A 17,063-nucleotide genomic window follows, 5' to 3' on the forward strand; every position below is an offset into this window, starting at 1 on the left:
TGAAATTTCTTTCAAAATAAAGGTTCTATTTAGCATTTCAGTTCAAAAGGTGGTGTTTTGCTACAAGGTTCAACACACCTTGTCTTATAACCACCCATGCAAGTAGTAGATTCAATTGACATTTCTAAATAGTATTTTTATAACTCTTTCAATTGGGCCAAGATGCCTAAGACTTGCTACATGGGTTTATAAGCATGACAAAGCCAAAATGTAAGGAAAGAAAATAGAGAATTTAGATGACATAGTAGGCTTACCAACTGAATAATGTGCATCAAAAGATTTCATATAACAAAAAAAAAATTCCATGTGTTGGAGAAACCAAATCTTGAAATAAATGTTGCATCACACTTTGCAAATTGTAGCCTCAACAGGAGCTCCAGTCTTCAGACTTTCCAATAATTTTTTAGACTTCCAAAATAATTTTTTGCCCCTAGAGTCCTCACTTCCATGAAATATCCTCCAAACACAATCAAATTCCCTCATGAGGGCTTCCCTATCCCAATTAGGGGCATGGTGTTGAAACACATCCTTCACCCATCCTTCATCCTCCACACATTGTGTCCAAGGGCCTGTTGCATAAAATCCTTAGAATTTATAACAAACCCAAAAATGGCATGCATGAATATTTGGAGGGAAGGATTTCACACAAAAGAAAATATCCCCATCCCTATAAAAGTGTATAAAGCTTCAAAAAATCTAAATATTGCAATGGAGTGAAATTTCTTTCAAAAAAAAGGTTCTATTTAGCATTTCAGTTCAAGAGGTGGTGTTTTACTACAAGGTTCATCCTAGATTGTCTTATAACCACACATGCAAGTATTAGATTCAATTGACATTTCTAAACATTATTTTTATAACTCTTTTGGTTGGGCCAAGATGCCTAATACTTTCTACAAGGATTTACAAGCATGACAAAGCCAAAATGTAAGGAAATAAAATAGAGAATTTAGATGGCATAGTAGGCTTATCAATTGAATATTGTGCATCAAAAGAATTTATATGACAAAAAAATTGTGATGTGTTGGAGAAACCAAACCTTGAAAGAAATGTTGCATCACACTTTGTAAAATGCAGCCTCATCAGTAGATCCAGTCTTCAGACTTTCCAATAATTCTCCAAACTTCCAAAATTGTTTTTTTCCCTTATTCCTCACTTGCATGAAATATCCTCTGAACAAAATAAAATTCCTTCATGAGGACTTCCCTATCGCAATCAGGGGCACAGTGTTGAAACAAATCCTTCAACCAACCTAATAGTTCTGATGTCCTCTTACATACCCTACACCTGAAAAGAATTTTAGATGACCATGTACCACGCTCCCATATCTATAGCAATAAATAAGTCTACATATAGCATCCTGATATGCATATTAAAAGGAATCATCACTTATTTTCAATGAATAAATATATCACAACAAGGAGGTATATTGACAGTATTAAAATTTATTAACATGTTGGCAGTACTAGAATTTGTTTAAATCCTCATCTAGCTAGAATATGATAAACTTAAAATTCTCTGACATAGAAACTGTTTTTTTTTCAAACTTTATAAAACAAATATATATAATCTTTCATCATCATTTCAATTTTTAATGTTTTCCAATTGCTTCTAAAATTGTAAATTCAGCAAGTAAGATTTATACTAAATACCATGGAATTTAAGAAATTCGTGATGCATATTTTTCAGTCCCAATTGGATATGTTTCATATCCATCGGGTCAATGATTACAAGACACTAAGCTTAACTCTCTTCTCCAAAACCAACTTAACAAAAGCAAGAAATAAAACTAAGTATAGAACCTACAAGATTTACAAACTCTCATCTCATCCCCAAAAAATGGTTAAAAGATTGGTACCTATGCTTATTTTTCTGGCACGAATTACACAATATGTTTTTGTCCAGTGGAAACAAGTATCACAACCCACCCATCAACAATTTTTCACTTCAAAGTCAAATTTGCTACAAATAGCCAACATGAAAATGCTATAGAATCTGATCTTGGTGCAATAAATTTCACAGCTACAATCCTCCACAAGAATTTGACTCTCACATTTTATATTTCTACATCATTTGTGGGAAAATATCTTAATGAGGACCATTTGAGTGACATTGATATCTAGATGAAAAAAGGCTTGAATCCCTGTTTTTATAGCAACAAATACTTCTAGCTGAACTGTGTGCCCTGGACATTGACATAGGTGTAAGATCACTCTTGCCTTATACAAGCTTTTTCAAAAGGGAAAATTCTTCCCTGTGTTGAAGACCTCTTGTGCCTTCAAGGATCACCCAAAGCTCCACTTCCAGATCTTCTAGAAATTCCTCTAGTTTTTCACGCATTCTATCTTCAATTACATCAAGCCCTCCCCCTGCTACATCTCGAAGCAAGATCCGATCTGAATTGGCTACTCTATGTCCCATTGTCTTCATTGGCCATTCACTTTCTTCCAATGTTTCTTTCTACCTCTCCATTTCCTTCTTATGATGAGAATGCTCTGCTACCACCTCCACGTGTGTCTTCATAGTACACTATGTTTCCTATGAGATTTCACTCTCTGAGGGTGACTCACGTACATTGTCAGGATGGGAAATAGGCCCCCGTAGGTCTGTTGATCCACAAGCTTCAGATGATGCAAGGGAAAGAGAGGTTCATAGGCTAGGAGTCCTATATTGTTTCTGAGGTGGAGGGGTTTGTTGTTTTTGTTGTTGAAAGGATGCTCTAGAGGAGGTCCCATGAAATCAACGACCCCACTTAACAAAAAACCTGAAGAAAATCAAGGAAATGAAGAAAAACCCTACCTCATAGTCAGACATTGTGCACATTTAGAATCGAAAGGTAATGGTTGATTTCAAATGAAGGCACCATAATTCAACCTTGTACCTTTTGCACCATCCCCAAATAAAAATAACAATAATATTTGACCGGCTCACCCTCCCCGCAGTTACACTAATTTGATATAGAATCCAAGAGTTGTAAGAGTTTGCAAGGTGTGTTTTGAGGATACAATTAGAACCATATTAGAGTGCAATTTCTTTTTGCATGGGTTGAGGGGTAAAGATACTCTATAAGTTAATGATTGCAATGTTTACTTATATAAAGTGTTTATGATATATGATTAATGCTTTTTTTGTTAGAAATTGGAAGAGAAAGATAAGAAACGAGAGGCATTGAGGTTTGTTGTAAATCAATCAAAAGTAAGGAAAAATGTCTCCTAATAGTGGGGTTTTTCAAGTTTCCTCTTCAATAGGACTAAATTTTAGTTGGAGAAATGATGTTGGCCTCAAAAGCATTGATTGGGTACTCTAGAAATCAAGACTTGACATATCCAAGCTAATCCATTAGATAGATTCGTCTTCGACAAAGGTTGCAAAGGCTAAGGTGCAAATATCCCATTTTTAATGTGGGTTTTAACGCTTCCATTTGAGAATGCTAAAAACAAGGTCAAGATCTTGAAAGGAGGTCCTTGATTTTACCAAAACTTAATATCAATGCTTAATCAATGGTGTGATTCTTTCTAGTTGGGCTTGGCCTTGAACTTTGTATCTATTCTTGGGTCTAGTTATCAATATGTCATTTCATTTAAGTGTTGAGAAGTTCTTAAGGGCTATAGGGGATAAGATTGTCATTTTCCAATACCCCTCCCTTGAAACCCTATAGATCGCGTACCCCATTTTTTTGTTGTAATATTTCAACCACAAGATCTTCTTATGAGGATCCCCCTAAAGAGACTGTATGTAAAGGAAGTGAAAAAAGAAAAAAATTCATGTTGATTCAAAGGAGCGTTATAGATTTTAGGTTCATCTAGAGGTCTCGACAAAGTTGAAGGGGAATGGAGTTCACCTCCTATTACAACACCTCCTATTCAACCATTCGAGGTGCTAAAGGGAACTAACTTTAAGGGTCATAGGTGAAATCTCACAAAGATCTTAAAAATTAGAAGGTGGGAGTGATTTCTCATAGGATTGATTCTTCAACGATTGACTTTTTTGGTGAGATTTCCCAGTAAATGGAAAAAATTGAAGTCGTACCACCTACCTATTAAGTAGAGTATGAGCAAAATTTTCATAATATTTAAAGAGTCTCTCCATCATTTTTCCATGAGATCCATGGAAGGTATGTTCAAGTGTCGATAAATCATGTTAAGATATCATATTTGATTCAGGGCACATATACTCCTTCAACTAGTGATGGAGAGTTCAACCAGTGAGTAGGCAAGGTTGTTCATTTACAAGGTTCACATCAATCAAATATTCTCCCTCTCTTCCCAACTCCAAGATGAGGAGTGTGTATAATGGACTTATTATTGTAAACAATTGCAAATATTGGATTATCTTCAAGTTCAAGGGCTTGAAGTGGTTGCCTCAACCTATAAATATTTAAAGGAACTATGTGTTTTTCAATTAGACCCTTATGGTCAAGGAGTTGCAAAACGGGAAGGCCTTATGGTTATTTTTAAGGGGTTAGCCTAGGCTCACCTATGTACTACCTTCTTTTGTCAAATGACAAATGCAACTTTGGTTACTATTACAATAAAATAAATTACTCTCTTCTTACTTGTTTATTCTTGTGTATTATTGATCCAAAAAATTAGATCATGTGATAAGTAACCTCTACTTGAAGGGTTTGTAGAAATCGTTCAATATTTTAAAATCTTACGATGTTTATCATTGAATAACCATCTCATGAACACGGCCTTTGAAGGTATTCTAAACAATTACCTAGAACAATCATTGCTAATATTATGTGCTCCCTCTTTATCGACATCCATGGAGGAACGTTATTGTTAATAACAAAAGCAGGTTGCACTGAGTAAGTAGATTTTAGCTCTCTAAATGGATTGACACCATGAGCTACCAATGAAATACTAAGACTATAGAGAAACAAATGACCCCTAAGACATTATTGAAGTGATGGGATAACACCAAATTCATTCAAGGAATTTAGCCAAGTGTTGGACTCCACTTCGAGTTTCAAGTTGGCAGTTTAAGATTCCATGGTCCTAATGAGCATATCATATAGAGAGGAAGACAAAATACATTTCTACAAGAATTGTATCCTTGTGTTCGATGAATTTATGAATACAAAACCATATTCAATGACGTGCAAATCATCTCCAACAACTTGGTTAATGTATAGGTAAGTTTAAGAATCATTTCCTTGGTTAATGTTTCAAATTATTTATGTCTCTTACCTATAAGATTGTTAAATATGTTCTTTAACACATTATCTAACATTTTCTTTGGGTTGGATCTAGAATCTATCTTCCAATTAATGCATTTTTCCAAAATATTTAGAATTTGAACCATATTCACTACTATCCTAGGATTTGTAATGACTTTATTTACCCAATCTATGTAACCACCCTCCTCCAAAATCCACCCAAATAACCGGCCAACTGGGGTAAACAAGTGATGAGAGAGGAAAATATGAATGGATTCAGCCTCCTTGGTGACCTTAAGGAAATGGAATTGACATAGCATATCAACCATACCTTCCACATTAGCAACAACACCCCCAAGAGACTTCTCAGCCACTCAAACATCCTGCCTTTGGTTCCTACTAATATTTTGTACCTCTTGACCTTTGGACGCTCTCATGTTATGTTCATGCCAGCATCCAAGCACCTTTCGATGCTCTCATAGGCCTGCAAGCCAACTTTTAGGGGATTTTCCCAGCAAACATGTGACAGTGTCCGAAGAATTCAAGGAACATTTCTAGCCTAGAATTCTAGCCACTGCGCAGAACTTGTTATAAATTTCAATGTCCATCAAATACATGATGAAAAAACACATATTTCATTAAATTTGGAAGTATTCAATGGATCTAGAATATATAACTTTAACTAGATTAAGGTTTTTCAAAATGGGGAATTAGAAATTCACTTGGTTCACTAATTTTAATGTAGATATTCGTTATTTTTTGTGAAAAAATTATCATGATAAAATTTATTAAACAAATTCATATAAACTTGCAAAAGCAAATATTTCACGTCTTAATCTTGGATTCCTTACATTATCTATTTTAATATTTTTATGGTTTGTATTAAAATATGAGTTTGTTAAGGTTATTTTATGAAAAGAATGATGTGTATTTTACTATTATTAACCCATTTAATTATAATCTGATATAGTAAATATCATGTATGTGTTAAGTTACAGTTATTACTAAGACAATGTTGACACAATTTAAAAGTCTATCACCTTTGCAACACTAGTAATATCGTTGAAGATTTAAAAAATATTATAGATCATTTAGTTTATACTCATATTGGATTTAAATTTCAAAATATTTGTGACGCTACCAACCTTCCTAATCTTTTAACTAAGCAAAATTATGATGAGCTTGAAACACTTCTTTTAATGCTTTTTGAGCATAACAATAAAATTCGAAATAATTTTGGGTAATATCTTTTTGCCTTCTTATATACCATATTTGGTCTTAGTGGATGATAATCATCATTATCACCATCATCATTTCATACTATTGTAGGAAATTTGCACCATTTTAGAGTTGAGGAGAAAATATTTTTTTAGGATCAAATTAAATGTTGAATTCGAGTAGTAGCATTATTTATATTTATTTTTTATTTGTACTTTTGTGTTAAAAACTAAGTTGATTGAAGCTTACTTAATGAATAATAGATTAATATGCAAGATACATATTAAGTATAAAATTATTTAATGACAAATTATCATAGTAATGTGTCCAATATATACCAACATAGATCCATCTTAAGTATGAATGTAGGGATCAAATTTCTTCACGTGCAAAATTTTTTAGAGTGAAAAATACAATGTGTTATTTTTCATTGTTGAAATTGTATTTTTGAAATGCTAAATAGAGTATACATAAGACCAATAAAAAGTTTAACCTTAAAAACTTCTTTTATATATATATATATATATATATATATATATATATATATATATATAGATATGAAGTTGATATTGACATAAATTAGTTAACATAGATCTTCAAATAGTTTATTTGAATCTCTAGCTGAAATATTTTTGAAAAGTATAACATTTAATGTAGGTTTTAACCCCATCGAGAAATTACCTTCATACAAATTCTAAAACAAAAAAAAAATAAATGCGAGAGCATAACACATAAAACACATATACACAAAAATTTTCCCCTGGATCCAAAAACTGGGACTACTAGCTTGATTTTTTATTATGTTCCTTTCAATGTTATAATACATATTTATACATGCCGAAGCATCCAATACCATGGACCGAAAACCATCGCATCCAAAAACATGTGCAAAAATCATGCACAAAACCATAGGTGGGTTTGCCCAACCTAACATAGGGTTCAAAACCGAAATTTTCTGGGGCGTTGCCCTGGACCCCATAAAGTGGGGTTACAGTACGCCTCAAATGCCCTGTGACCTCCCCTCCTCTAACTCTCGGTTAACTACGTGGGCTAGTCATGGAAAGAATATAACACAACCCAACATACTCCCACTTGTTGTTTTCTTTCCACAGGGGGCCACAAGAGAGCTTAGTCATTTATCTAGCCTTGCAACACCCATTGTTTCTCTACACCAAGAGAACTTCTCAGAGCTCATAGATTTTGTCAATGCATCTGCAGTTGTTCTGAATAGAAAATGGCATCAACCCATGGTACTCATCCACCCATATTATTCATCGACCCATGGAATTTACCCGTGGTATTGTAAATGGCATCCGCCCGTGGTATTCTAAAATCCACCCATGGTATTCATTCACCCATGGAATTGACCCATGGTATTATAAATGGCATCCACCCATGGTATTGTAAAATCCACCCATTGTATTCATTCACCCATGGAATTGACCCATGGTATTGTAGCTGGAAAAAATATATTATAAAGTAACAAGTCACATTTTGTAAACGGAAAAATTTTCCGCCACAATGTAGCCTTTATAGTTCAGAGGCATGTAGCCACCACATCTCTTCTCAGAGATAAGCTACCATCTCCCTAGTTGGTTTATTTTCATTACTATTTTAAATAAAAGTTTCTTTGTGGTTTTGTTTATTGAGCATTCTCCTATTTTTCTTCTGGCAATGCAAGTTTTCAGATCTTGGGGGTCTCTCCTCCCTCTGGCTCTTCAGGCTCATTCTTCTAGATCTTGGTAGTGGCAACAATGGCACTAGGATCCGCATCAATGATTTGCTTCCCTTTGCCATCCCCCTAGTCGGGTTCTGGCTCAGAGTCGGAACATGCATCTGATTTGGAAGCCTTCAACTCGGCCACCAGCGACTGCTTGGTCCGACACTCACTTGTGTTATGAGTGGGACTCTTGTGGAACTCACACCACTTTCCTGTGTTCTTCTTCGGCTTCGTGGTGTTGTTCTTTTCTTGCAGCTTCGAGGGGTTGTCTTGGGTCACCCCGCCTTGGCTTTGTCCTTTGGGCTTCGGATTTGCAGATCCAAAGTCTTGCTTCTTCTGTTTGAACTTTTGCTCGATTTTGACAGCGTATCGGTATGCTGTGCCGAGTGAGGAGATGTTCAAGAACTCCATCTCTTCCTGGATGTATCTGTGTAGGTAGCTATGGTATTTTAGTACCATATGCAGCTCAGAATCTTTGATACCCAACTGTGTGTGAAGGGTATGAAAAATATGTGTGAACTCTGGCACATCTTGGTCTCGTCCCTGCCGCAGTGTGGTCCATTTGATGTATTTGTCCTCATAGATTTTGACAGGGTAGTACTGCTCCTTGATGGCATCCCGGAAGTCATTCCAAGTGGGGGCGGCTGAAAATAGTGATCCTGTACTTTCATCCTTCTGCTCGCAGTATGTTTCCCACCAGTCCTTGACGTGGGGGGCTGCTTTGAGAAGAGCAAAAATAATATTTTCCTGACTTGAAAATTCATGAACAGAAAAATACCCATCTAGCAGATTTAACCATTTATCTACGACATCTGCATCTATTTGACCCTCGAAGATGGGGATTTCAAAATTAACTTGTACCTCAAACGGTGTGGCATTCCCAGAGTAGCTGTTGGAAGCCGATGCGTCGCCTCTGGGTAGCCGCTGAAGGATCTGCGCAAATCTATCCATCATCGCGTTCCTTTGCCGCTCGAGGGCTTCTTCGAGCAAGATTTTGATAGGATCTCCTGCCCCCTCGTCTTTCTTCTCATCTGCCATGGGAGGTCGTCGAGATTTGCGAGGCTGGTCTTGCAAAGGTTCGACCAATTCAAGCCCTAACTCCTTATATCCCGACCTCGTTGGGGACATGCAAAGAAAAACATAGAAAAAGTAGACTGCTCTGATACCACTGATCCGGATCTTGGGAGGAGAGACCCCCAAGATCTGAAAACTTGCATTTCCAGAAGAAAAATAGGAGAATCCTCAGTAAACAAAACCACAAAGAAACTTTTATTTAAAATAGTAATGAAAATAAACCAACTAGGGCGATGGTAGCTTATCTCTGAGAAGAGATGTGGTGGCTACATGCCTCTGAACTGTAAAGGATACATTGTGGCGGACAATTTTTCTGTTTACAAAATGTGAGTTGTTACTTATAATATTTTTCCAGTTACAATACCATGGGTCAATTCCATGGGTGAATGAATACCATGGGTGGATTTTACAATACGACGGGCAGATGCCATTTATAATACCATGGGTCAATTCCATGGGTGAATGAATACCATGGGTGGATTTTACAATACCACGGGCGGATGCCATTTACAATACCACGGGTAAATGCCATGGGTTGATGAATAATATGGGTGGATGAGTACCATGGGTTGATGCCATTTTTTATTCAGATCAACAGTATTCTTCAAAGTGTCCACCTTTACCAGCAACACCTTTTTTTCTTCTATCATATCCCTCACAAAGTGATACTGAACATCAATGTGCTTTGTTTTTGAATGATATGCGAGGTTCTTTGCCAAGAAAATTTCACTTTAGTTCTCACAGTCTATCCTTATAGCTCCCTGTACTAACCCCATACTTGAACACAATCTCTGCAACCAATTTTATTCCTTTCTTGCATGAGTGGCTGCCATGTATTCTACCTCTATAGTTGATAGTGCCACTACAGATTGTTTCTTACTCATCCAACTGACTGCACCTCCAAATAGGTTAAACACATACCCACTTGTAGATCTTCTCTAATCCAGATCTCCAACCCAGTTTGCATCAACAAATCCATGAATATCCAACATTCTGTCCAATCCTGATCTTCCTTGGTAGCTTAAAACATAATCACTAGTGCCACGCAAATACCTGACAACCCGCTTCACTGTTGTCCAGTGCTCCTTCCCTAGTTTTGACATAAACCTGCTCAATACTCCCACTGCATGTGCAATGTCTGATCTAGTACAGACCAATGCATACATTAAGCTACTGACTGCACTTGCATATGGAACATAGGACATGTCCTCTTCCTCTTCTTGTGTCTTTTGGACACTATTCAGCGAATAACCTCACACCTACAGGAATAGGAACCTTCATTGGTTTACTATCCTGCATATTAAACCTCTGCAGTATTGTTTCGACATACTTCCTCTGGTTTAACCAGAGCTTCCTTTTTGCCCGATCTCTTTTAATTTCCATGCCCAAAATATAGTTTGTAGCACCAAGATCTTTCATGTCGAATTTGGAGGACAACTGGGTCTTCAAATCCCGGATAATTTCTTTGTTATTTCCAACCAGCAACATATCATCCACATATAAGACTAGATAAATAACATGGTCACCAATTAATTTAAAATACACACAGTGATCTTCTTTGCTTCTGGTGAAGCCAAGTCCCCGTATAAATGTATCAAATTTCTGATACCACATCCTTGGTGATTGTTTTAACCCATATAGAGACTTCTTTAACTTGCATACCAATTATTTCTTACCCTTCATCGCAAAGCCTTCAGGTTGCTTCATGTATATTTCCTCTTCCAGATCCCCATGAAGAAATGTTGTCTTCACATCCATCTGTTCTACCGCAAAATCAAAATAAGCAGCAATAGATAAAAGTAATCTAATAGAAGTTACCTTGGCGACAAGAGAAAAAATATCACCAAAATTAATTCCCGGCACTTGGGAATAAACTTTTGCTATCAACCAAGCTTTGTATTTCTCCACCTTTCCTTCTACATTTGTCTTCTTCTTAAACACCCATTTGTTGCCAATGGATTTCCTTCCAGCCAGCAACTCCACCAGATCCCAAGCCTCATTTTTGTGCAAAGATGCCATTTCATCAACCATGGCCTCTTTCCAGAGTTTTCCATCCTTTGAATCCACTGGTTCCTTCACAGTTTTGGGATCATCATCAGTAACAGACAAAGAAAAATTTGAACAAAGAAGATGGACTATACCTTTCTGGCTGCCTTCTTTCTCGAACTGATCTTCTCACAGCCAGAGTTTGTGGCTCTTCATATTCTGATTCCTCCTCTACTATAGAGTCTAATTCTTCCTCCTTTAGCTTAGACTCTATCTTTTTAGGTTCCTCTGGTTGGACTTCATGTTTAATAACATCTTTCACCTCTCTGAACACCACATCTCGGCTGTACACAATCTTCCTTGTTATTGGGTTCCAAAGCTTATAACCCTTTAAATTATCCTTATACCCAATAAATATGCACTTTTCAGATTTACTATCCAACTTGGTTTGTTTCTCCTTTGGAACATGTACATATGCATCACATCCAAATACCCTCAGATGTGAAAGAGAGGGTTTCTTACCAGTCCATAATTCTTGTGGAGTCTTATCCTCCAACGTTGATGAAGGTGACCTGTTGACCAGGTAACATGCAGTATCCACTGCCTCTGCCCAGAATTCCTGTCATAAACCGGCACCACTGAGCATGCTTCTTTCCCTTTCCATCAACGTTTTGTTCATTCTTTCTACAACTCCATTTTGCTAAGGTGTATATGGAGTAGTCTTCCGCTGTGCTATACCACACTTCTTACAGAATTCTTCAAATTCCTTGCTGCAGAATTCTCCATGATTATCTGTCCTCAGCACCTTTATCTTCTTCTCTGTTTGGTTTTCCACCAAAGCCTTAAATTCTTTAAACCTGTCAAAGACTTCAGATTTCTTCTTAAGGAAATATATCCATGTATTCCTTAAGAAGTCATCTATAAATGATACATAGTACACAAACTTACCTAGTGATGGGACCTTCACAGGTCCAAACACATCACTGTGCGGAAGTTCTAATATCTGTTTCGCCCTCTTACTACCAGAGGGGAAACTCACCCGATTCTGCTTCCCATATACACAATTTTCATAGAAATCAAAATCCAAAGAGCTATTACTCATACCTTCTACCATACCTTTACCATGAAGTATTCGAAGGCCCTTCTCTCCAATATGTACAATCCTTTGATGCCACAACATGGTCTTTTCTCCAAAGACCACTAGATTTTTTGCTCCACTTTCAAGAACCACGGAACTGTTGCACCCATCAACAACAGTGCTACCTTACAGCTTGTACAGAGTTCCAATCCGAACTCCCTGCATCAATACCAGTGCTCCCGAACCATCTTGCAGGTATCCTTCTCGAACACTAGTTTTACACCTGCATCATCCAACTTGCTTACAGAAATCATATTTCTGGCCAATGCAGGAATATGCAGAACACCCGGAAGTGTTCTAACCCTTCCACCTTGCAACTTCAATTTTACTTTTGCATGACCAATGATTCTAGTCTTCCTGTCATCCCCCAAGAATACATCACCACCATCATATTTTTCATACTCGCAGAACCACTCTCTATAGGGAGTGAAGTGAAAGGATGCACTTGAGTCAATCAACCATGCCTCATGATCTACATGTGTACTTGAAGAAGCCAAATACACATCCCCACCTTCATCTGAGGTGGTTTTCGCCTCTGCAGAAGGAGCCTCGTCAGATCCCTTTCCTTTGTCAAGAGCTTTAGATTTACAGTCCCTTTTGTAGTGACCTTCCTTTCCGCATTTCCAGCACACCACCTTTACAGGTTTTCCTGGAGATTTAGATCTCCCTCTAGATTTAGATCTCCAACTCGATGACTTATTTTTGTTTTTGTTCTGGGACCATCCTCATACAGACAAGGCATCACCATTCTGGCTCTCCATATTTTTCCATCTCATCTCCTTCGTCAGCAAGGCTGAGACTATTTCATCAAAATGCAAGGCAGTTTCATTGCTACCTATTACGATAACTAGACTATCCCACGAATTTGGTGGAGAATACAACAAACTAATGCACTTATCTTCATTTGAAATTTTAATATCAACAGATGCTAACTGACTTACCACAGTATTAAATGCGTTCAGATTCTCTATCACCGAGTCTCCATCTTTCATCCTTAGGTTATAAAACTTTTTTCGCAAGAAAAGTTTATTCACCAGAGACTTAGATTTGTACAAAGTCCCTAACTTGTCCCACAAAGCCTTCGTCGTAGCTTCCCCTGATACATTCAACAATACTATATCTGAGACACACAATCGTATTGTGCTCTTTGCCTTCTGATCCAACTTGTTCCATTATTCATCGGACACTCCCGTTGGTTTAGTACTCAGATCTACTGTGATCCATTGATCTTTATCCACCAACAGATCCTCCATCTTGAGTTTCCACAACTCAAAACTCTGACCATTAAATTTCTCGATCTCTATCTTTCCATTGTTCACCATCTTCTTTCACCAACAGAATCAATCTCACAGATCTCCCATTGAACAGGGTCTACCACAGGCCCGAGCAAAACCCCTCAGCAACAAAGGCATCCCCTTGAAGCCAAAACAACTCTGATACCAAATGTAGGTTTTAACCCCGTACAGAAATTACCCGCATACGAATTCTAAAACACAGAAAATAAACAATGCAAGAGCATAACACATAAAACACATATACACAGAGATTTTCCCTTGGATCCCAAAACTGGGACTACTAGATTGATTTTTCATTATGTTCCTTTCAATGTTATAATACATATTTATACATGCCGAAGCATCCAATACCATGGACCGAAAACCATCGCGTCCAAAAAGATGTGCGAAAATCATGCACAAAACCATAGGTGGGTCCGCCCAACCTAACGTAGGTTCCAAAACCAAAATTTTTCGGGGCATTGCCCTGGACCCCATAAAGTGGGGTTACGGGTACGCATCAAACTCCCTGTGACCTCCCCCCCTCTAACCCCCAATTAACTACATGGGCTAGTCGTGGAAAGAATATAACGCAACCCAACATTTAAACATCTAATTCACACATTTTTTTTTCTTCTAATTACTTTACAACATATTCATTTTTTATTTTTCTATTTAGAACATAATTTTTATTTTAAAGGGGCACAAACAAATAGAGAAACTTACACATCTCCTCATACTGGGTTGTAGGATGAGCCTCTCAACTCAATTACTAATCATTTTAATGATTAAAATCAATCACGAATTAGAATAGTAACAAAGTAGTACAATTTGATTATTTTCAAATACAAGAGGAAAGAGAGAAAATTGACTAAACTATTTATTACAAATGTTTAGTTTTTATTCCTGTAGTTTTTAAGGATATTGTATTGAAAAGAACATATTAAGATTCATCTAACACCTAGATTCCTTACATTATTTCTATTATCATTAATATTTATATTTATGTATTAAATTTGACTCATGAATAATAGATTTAAAAAAAAAATCTTACCTAAAAAGTTTTTTAACAATATATTAATATTTTTTTTCTTAGTATTATTGACCATTTTAAATTGACACTAACTACTTTTCCTAAGTTGAGTACAAATTTACTATAAGAGGAAATATTTTATAAGTCTAGTTGTGTTGTTCAATGATCAAAATATTTTTTTTTATAAATTAGACTGCAACAAAATAGCAAATTTGATTTATATCAATTATAATAAGGAATATTAAGGAAAACTCACTTCAAACATTATTACAAGTGTCTAGCATCTATTCATTAAGTGTTTAAATGATTTATATTAAATAGAATACTAATTAGGTACCCCACTATTGTTTTAATAGAACAAGTGTAGAAGATGTTTTTAAGTGTATTATTGAATTTGATTATGCATATTTGATATGGTGAGAAGTCATGTTGTCAAATAAAGCTATGAAAACTTAAATATTTTATGGCAATGTCATGTAATTTGTATCAACACATGATTATATTGAAATACTAAATAATATAAAACTCCAAAAATAATATGAAGATAATATTTTATATACAACAAATATTGAAAAGTGTGTTTGAATGTATATTAATAGATCCTTCAAAAAAAATTACATTCATGAATCATATAAACCTAATCTTAAGATATTTGTTCTTGCAATTTTCTTCCTTTGGCATCCATGCCCACACTATGGTATTAATTTGAATAGAACCAAGTTCTGTGTCATCAGGATTTGGTATCCAATATTGCTCTGAAAAAATTCCATTGTATTCCCCTGACATAGGCTTCCACTAGTCAATCTTTACATGAATATTCTCAATTTCATTATCCCTAAAGATATCTGAGATGGATTTTTCCATCCAAATCATCTCTCCTGCATCCTCATTTCCTTATCTAACTAGCAACATCCTTCCTTTCTCAACATCAATCATCGGATTAAATGTTGGCTTTGGCTTGTTTCGTTTGGATCCAACGTATATTGGTTCATCTATCGCATTATCAAAATCTCCATCCATAATACTTGAGATTACATGGAGTACATTACAATCAACATCAATGCTTTGCCTTCTCTTGGGCCAAAAATCCTCAAAAGATGAATCACTTCCATCTATTATTCTATGATCATTATGGATTCCATCTAATGTATCGAGAACTCTCCCAATACACTACTTTATTTTTCCATTCCTCTATTATAGTTGGTGAATCCTCATTCCCATTAGTGTCTTTCCACATTTTTATGTATGATGTTATCCCTTCGTTTAGTTCTTTTAAATAGACATCATTTTGTTTGGAAGCTCAGAAAGATGTCTTCCCTATGGGAATTATAGGTCAACCTTCGTCATCTCCATAACTCAACTTGTTCTGATCACTTAGTATCTCTAATTGATTCTTTATACCTTAGTATTGAAACATCATTGAGTATAAGAAATTGGAAGTATTGGACATTAAGATGTACAACTAGTGCATTTTTTCCCTCCTTGGTGTATCCATTAATGAAACTTTTGAAGTTATAGATCTTGTCAATAAGTATAGGTGGAAACACTCGATTTTCTTCAATTACGTGATATGTATCCATCATTTCAGGTTAAGAATATATATATTTACTTTTTAGGTTGGAAGACATTCTTCTGTAGGTTCCATCTATGTATTCATGGGTGTGCCCCACAGGCAAGAACCCAACCTCAATAGTGATGAAGACACCAAGTGCAGTTAAAAGTGATAGAAACATGAAAAGATAGCAATTCTTATTATCACTTGCTGCATTGTCCAATTGTAACAACAAATGTCGAGGAAGAGGTTTAAAATCAACATTTCGACTTTTTGATCTTCCATGAGATATAAAATCATCCTTGTACACTTGAAATTTTGAGTAAATGGAGGTGTCAAGTAATGCATTTTTAAGTGGGTTTCTTGAACTTCCACTTTCATAAATTAGATCACCATACATATCCATTTGTGGGTCTTCAAGGTCCCTTAAGCACTTTGCAAGGGATGCAATAGTAAATTGTGATCCCATATGTACAAATGGTAAAGAGAAATGACCAAAACCTCGTGTCTTATGCCCATGTGTAAGCATACCTGTCAATGACAAACCTAAATTTTTTCCTAGAATAGATTTTAATTTGACACATAGCCCTCGGATTGAAGTCTTTGTTTTGTCCATTTTATCATGGATAATTCTCAAATACTCCTTTGGAAACCGCTCTAACATAATTATGTGGGGATAGTAGCATTATCTTCCACACATAACAATCTTGTTATGTTTGTTCAACCTACATCGTGCCTTTTCTTCGAACTCTTTTGTAGTTTCTGACTTCATTTGTGCTTTCAACACAATACATTCACTGCATTTACTGAAGTTGGTGGTCTTTGAAAATGCCACATCTTGAAACTTAGTATTCTAGACCTTGCTCATTGTTGGCTGTGATATTGATGGGTAATTGAGCTTTTGAAGAGC

At 36.1% G+C, this 17,063-nt stretch overlaps 1 pseudogene; it reads right to left on the reverse strand.

The window, feature by feature from the left end:
• Window positions 1-342: 342 nt before the first annotated feature.
• LOC149208560 (OBERON-like protein) overlaps window positions 343-17,063 on the reverse strand; it is a 45,469-nt pseudogene continuing 28,748 nt past the window's right edge.

Source organism: Pinus tabuliformis, chromosome 1_2 (assembly GCF_031772625.1).
Source record: "Pinus tabuliformis cultivar Carrire ecotype Pingquan chromosome 1_2, CPIR1, whole genome shotgun sequence".
NCBI lineage: Eukaryota > Viridiplantae > Streptophyta > Pinopsida > Pinales > Pinaceae > Pinus > Pinus tabuliformis.